The sequence below is a fragment of the Myotis brandtii genome, unplaced genomic scaffold (genome assembly GCF_000412655.1).
Source record: "Myotis brandtii unplaced genomic scaffold, ASM41265v1 scaffold131, whole genome shotgun sequence".
NCBI classification, from domain to species: domain Eukaryota; kingdom Metazoa; phylum Chordata; class Mammalia; order Chiroptera; family Vespertilionidae; genus Myotis; species Myotis brandtii.
In genome coordinates, this window is record NW_005354632.1 from 3,901,440 (window position 1) to 3,907,760 (window position 6,321).

At 42.8% G+C, this 6,321-nt stretch overlaps 1 protein-coding gene across 5 annotated transcripts in view; it reads left to right on the forward strand.

The window, feature by feature from the left end:
• Nucleotides 1-1,123: 1,123 nt before the first annotated feature.
• The window catches only part of DRAM2 (DNA-damage regulated autophagy modulator 2), a 19,931-nt gene continuing 14,733 nt past the window's right edge, over nt 1,124-6,321 (forward strand). For 4 of the 5 annotated variants that reach the window (XR_001360879.1, XR_001360880.1, XR_001360881.1 and 1 more), the window contains exons 1-3: nt 1,126-1,294; nt 2,467-2,518; nt 6,189-6,284. The gene's annotated coding sequence lies outside the window, so the exon portion shown is untranslated. Of the gene's footprint in view, nt 1,295-2,466; nt 2,519-6,188; nt 6,285-6,321 lie in introns of all 5 variants that reach the window. The other variant, XR_001360882.1, reaches the window with a different exon arrangement.

Here is a 6,321-nt window from a genome sequence, read left to right on the forward strand (position 1 = left end):
CCTTTCCCGGCCCCAGGCGAAGCCCAGCCCTGGTCGGCATCCAAGTGCCCGCGGCTCCGGAAGGCGGCCGTTGTCGAAACGTGCAGTTCCCCGGTTTCGTTTGTTTCCTGCGGTGACCGGGAACCTTTGCCTCCGTCCCGCGAAAAACTGGTGGAGTTTGCGTTCCCGTCGTCGCTCCTGGGCTCGGATTCCAGGCGGGGAGGTGTGGGCGCGGGGAGGGGGTGGAATGGAGACCTGTGGTGACCCGCTGTGTTTACGCGGCGCTCGGGGCTGCTACCCGAAGTTCTGTCCTGGGGGGCGGGGCAGCCCAATACTGACAGGTAAATGGCAAGTCCTTTTTTTTAATATATTTTATTGATTTTTTTTTTTTTTTTTACAGAGAGGAAGGGAGAGGGACAGAGAGTTAGAAACATCGATGAGAGAGAAACATCGATCAGCTGCCTCCTGCACACTCCCTACTGGGGATATGCCCACAACCAAGGTACATGCCCTTGACCGGAATCGAACCTGGGACTCCGTAGGCCGACGCTCTATCCACTGAGCCAAACCAGTTAGGGCTAAATGGCAAGTCTTTGTATCCACAACAGGCTTTACTGTAAGGCACATGTGAAAACGCAAATGATTTTTTTTCCAGATCTCCCAGATGCAGTGTTGTAATTTGCAGTGCACCAGATTCTCCCCCAATTACCTGTGATATTTGATCCAACTTATTTTAAAACTTGCGTGGCCTCCTAGACATCTAGGATTTAATCATTACAAGAACATTTCATTTGTCAGAAGTCCAACTTAGAATGTTTAGAAAAATAATCATTTTCTATTATGCTTTGCACCTGATGGTTCTGTGTACCCCCAGGGCTTTCTGTCTTCACTTGGAACACCTAGAATTTTCTTTCTTGCCCTAGCCAGATTGGCTCAGTGGATGGAGCGTCGACCTGCAGACGGAAGGGTCCTGGGTTCGAGTCCAGTCAAGGGCATTTACTTCGGTTGCAGGTTCCTTCCAAGCCGAGCCCGTGCAGGAGGCAACCAATCGATGTGTTTCTCTCACGTCGATATTTCTGTCTTTTCCTCTCTCTCCCACTCTTTCTAAAATCAATGGAAAAATATCCTTGGGAGAATTTAAAAAAAAAAGATTTATTAAAAAAATAGAATTATTTTTATCATTTCTCAGTCACCACTTAAAGGAGACAGCATAAGGAATTCATCTTATTTCCAGTGGCATTTCAATATTTATGAAATTTGAAAATTTTAGCTGCAGTTCTGATTCATCGATCGTCAAAGAAAGCAGAGAACATAGGTGAGAGATGCAAGAACATTTTCTTAAACTCATCGTGCCATGTGAAGGTTATTCCTGCATATTTTGGAGGATTTTAAAAGGTTTCTTAAATTATTATTTTTTAAATATATTTTTATTGATTTCAGAGAGGAAGGAAGAGAGACAAAGAGAGATGGAAACACCAATGATGAGAGAGAATCATTGATCGGCTGCCTCCTGCACACCCCACACTGGGGACTGAGCCCGAAACCCAGGCATGTGCCCTGACTGTGAATTGAACCGTGACCTGATTCATAGGTGGACACTCAACCACTGAGCCACACCAGCTGAGCAGGTTTCTTAAATTCTTAACCATTAAAATTCTTACTTTGCTTGATTGGCAGCCATGCTTCCATTTTTCTAGTGTGAAAATACGGGGCAATACTCATCTTCCTCCCCTAATTGGTACGCTGAAATTTCTCAGTTGTCAGCAAACTGGGCAACATTTCAAGCCCTGCTTCTCTAAATTGTCAGTGGAAACAGCTAGAACTCTCAAAACCTAAGGAGCGACAAATCCAAGGTGACTCATGTATACAGAGAATTAAGTGTTGTCATTTCCCATCCTTGTGGCTAGTTATGCTGTACAAAATTGATGTCATCTGTCATTATTATATTTATGTTTACTGGGTTCAACTCTAAGGAAAAACCCTTTTAGATTGCTGCTTTACAAGTCAGAATACTGGAACTCAGAGAAGCTAAGTAACTTGCCTGAAATTATACAGCTGGAACATGATAAAGCTAAGATTTGCACTTAGATAAATCTGATAACATAGCTGCATTCTTTCCATTGCATCACAAAAAATAGTGCTTTATCTTGCTTAATAGGCCATTATTCTTTTTGCATTTTTGTTTATCCTGTAGGGGAAACTTGTTGTTTTTGTATTTTCTTTTATCCTTTCTGAGGTCAGTGAAAGGTGTCTAATATAAAAAAGGATCAGAGAATTGATATCCTAGACTTAAAATACTTGTTTCTAGATGGTACAACATCATTATGAAACACACAAGTATCACCTCTATTGGGAAAATAACCTATTAATAATCCTATAGCATAGTGTTCTGCCCATGAACAATATTGGTGTGTTGACTTGAAATTGTATGTGTTTAAAAGCATGTGGGTTGAACAATCTCTGATTTTCTTTGTATGTGGTTTTCAGGCTCTTCAAAAGGGGCAGGTTTGGGCAGATTTGAAGACTGATACTAAAACAGGTAATTCATCTTTTATATTCTAAAAGAGGAACAAACTTATTGACCCCTATGACAGTATATTATCCATATCACCTATTACGTATATTATCTCATTTAATTCTTCAATAAACCTCTATGAAGCGAGTATTAGAACATTTAACAGTTAATTCTAAAAGCTACTGTTTATGTCAGCAATGTGTTAAGTTCTTTACTTGTGCTATGTCAGTGCACTCCCAGTAATAACCTTCTAGCACAGTCCAATAGAACTTTTCCACAAGAATGAAAATATACTATTTTCACTGTCCTATACAGTAGTCACTAGACACGGGCGGCTTTTGAGTACTTGAAATGTCATTAACGTGACTAAGGAACTAAAATTTAAAATTTTACTTTATTTCAGTCAATTGAAATTTTAAATAACCACCTGTGGCTTCTGATTACTGTGATGGACAATGCAGCCTTTGCCAATAATATTATGCCATTTTTCAAAGGAAAAACTGGTTCAGGGAAGTTAAAGAAGCTTGTCCAAGTTTGTCCAATTTTATAAAAACAAGTTTTTGAACAGAAGAATGTTGTAGCAATGTTAATTTGGCAGTGCATGCGGAATGGACGGAGGGGAAGGAGAAAAGTAGTTCCGCAGATAGAGTTGAAACTCTGACTTGAGAACTGGGAGGAAGAATGGCTGCAAATGACCGGAGGTAGAATTGCCATCGTTCAGTGACAGCATGTGAGGTTACTTTGAGATCTTGGAATCTGGATAATCTGGGAAAATGGTGATACTGTTTACTGAAACAGAAAAATTACGAACCTTTTTGGGGTTTAAGAGGATTTGGTTTGGGCTGTTTGTTCATTCATAAAATATTTATTGAGCAAAGCCCTCTGCAGTGCTCAGGTGGAGAAGTGGAGTCCCCATTAACGATTTTATCCACTTAAAACGCCCTCCTACAGTTTCCTCCTGTGGAGGATAGTGCGCTGTAAGAGACGTGCAAATGCTCAGTGTTCTCTGAGGCCCCGGGTGCTTATTTCCAGGTGCAGAGGGATTAGGGAAGGTGTTGCGAGTGAAAAGTGGTTTTCAAGCTCAGGTTTGAAGACTAGGAAGGATTTGGACATGCACAAAGGATCAAATGAGGAGGAGGTTATGCTTCTAGCAATGGGGTGGACAAAATGTTTTGAAAATCCATTTTGCCAAAACACCTAAATGCTGAATAAATTATATTAGCCTTTTAAATGCATAGCAGGTCTTGCGGGAAAGAAAGGGAAATCCTCAGGGCTAAAAAGTCAAAGAGAGAGCTGAGACCAGAGTAGTAAACTAGCAATGTGTCTCCTTTGGGGGCATTTGGCTGATAGCAGAAAGGAAGCACAGCTGGAGATAGGTGATAGCCTCCCCCCGGCCCCCCCAAGTAGAGAGAGAAAGTCATCTCCCTTTGACCTCCCAGGGGTACAACTTCTGGAGGCACCATTCACGTGGTAGTACCTGTGTTTATTCACCTAAACGGTACCTGTGTTTCAAGGGATGACTTTTCCATAAAAAGTAAAATGTAAATGTTTCTACTTGAAATTGTACAACTCACGGCCTTGGACAAGCCCCTCCCCCCAAATTTAGCTAGAACCCTCAAAAGTCTCTACAAACTTAGTGAAAGGTGGGCTAGGAAAAATACCTCCTTGACAAAGGGAGATCACAAAGAAATGTTTTCACGTAGCTCCAGGTGGTGGAAATAAAGGTACCGTCTCCGAACAAACTGTTCCTGGAGGACAGAAACTGTAACAGGGAACAGCACCAGGTGTCAGATCTTGGTTCTTGAGTTCAGCTAAGAAAAGAATTCAGAGCCAAGCAACTCAAATACAAGTGAACGTTTATTTGGAAAAGCACAGGCCGCAAAAGTGAGCGAGGAAGCAGTGAGCTGCATGAACTCAGGAAACTTAGGAGACAGAAAGGCAAAGGAAACGCGCCTGGGGACGGAGAGGGGAAAGTTCTGCAGAGAGGGAAAGTCTACGCCTGCTGGTCCTTTATCTTAAGGGCTTGTCTCTGGAGGACTCAGGGGAGGACCTCAATAGAATATTCTTCAGCTTTCCAGGTGTGTCTCCTGAGGGTTGTGGTCTGCACTGATTGGTCGCCCCCAGGGCAGGGGGGCTTTAGTCACCACAGCTGGTCCATGGCCATGGCCCATGTTGCCCTGCCTGGCCTTGATACTTTCTGGGCCTGGAGCTGATACACAACTGAGGCCTAGATATTATCTCTCGTTAAACCAAAACTGTCTCTGTGGTCAGCGGACCTGGGGCTTTGTTCCTAAGATTATTTGATGCGGGCCAGAACCTCGTTGTCTTGAAGGCTTCATGCTTATGGGAGTGGTTGTGCAAGGGCTTGTCTGGGAGTCCTATGAGGCTTTTCTCCGGCCCCCGTTCCTCCTCTAGGGGGTCTACGGCATGACTAGCGACATGTCAGGGGAGGGTCTGACCATGACCTGCGATATGAAAGGTCAGGGGGTCTAAAGTGCATGACCAGTGTCGTGTTAGGGGAGAAAAGGCCACCCTGGGGGCGAGGTCCCACCCTGCAATACTTGTCCTCCCAGTTCTGCCTGTTGCTAGATCTCCAGAGCTTTCCACCTGGTGACCTTTTGTAGCAGGGCTTATGGCTCCTGCTCTGTCCATTCTGCCTGGCTGCCTACTATATCAAGCTACAGGGTCTGCATCGCCCAGATTCAGGATTCAAATTGACATATCTACATGCGCTGGCAAACCTGAAGCCAAGAAATTAAAGTTGGCCTGGGTTGGTTATATGTCAGAGCGCCCAGCAAAAATAAATACAGGCCCTCCCGGAATGGGTCACCCTTCATCTCATCCTTTGGGACACTCCCAATTGAGCTCATCGTCAGAAACCATGAAACTCCTGTGCAAGGGTCGGCAGAGCCAACACATATGGTACCAGACTCCTAAGGATTTTAGATTGGAATGATCAGAAACAAATTCAAATAACATTTAAAGAGATAGAAGGAGAAAAGTGAAAGATTTTAGAAGTACTGTAGTTCAAAATTTATAGAAATTGAGAATTATTGTCCCAGAAACTTATGTTGGGGAATTTAGGGAGGAATTGTCATGATTAACTGAATAGATGAAGAAAATTGGTGGGAGTGGTAAGGACTGACAATGGAAAAGGACAGGAAAGGAGGAGATTATGGTAATTCAGACAGGAAATTACTCAAGTCTATAATGGTAGCTTTAGGAACAAAGGAAAAGAAACTTACTGGGCAAGATTTAAATACACGTATTTAGCAATAAGTCAGATGACAGAGTAAGTGACAAGTACAAGTCAAAAATAGCTGAGATTTCATTATTTGGAAAGTCTGAGATGAGAAAGCTGAGCACATTGGAGGATGGGTGGAGAGAAGCGTTGTAAGTTTTTGCAAAGTTCATGGGAAATCCTGAATTTCAGTCCATTAAACTATGAGAAGCTACTCCTCCAAACATGCAGTTACTTTCACATGCATATGAGTCATTTCTTATAATTTGAAAGTACTTATATATTTATTTTTTAAAATTAAATGCAAGAAGAGACAGTCATGTTTTCTGATTCACATTATTGACTCATTATTATTTACCAGCGTCCTCAGTCTGGAAGGTAAGGGAGAAAGTGGTGATGTGTGGTCTTTGTATATTTAGGTTCTCTCTTTTTTCCCCGCCCCCCGTCATGTAGGAGCTGAAAATATAATGGTGAACAAAACAGTTGGTTCCTGTTCTCACAGAACTTAAGGTTTAGTGAGGAAGATAAAACCAAACAAGCAAGTAACAGGTAAGTGGTGTGAGTGCCTTGGGGGAGCGGGGGGTGC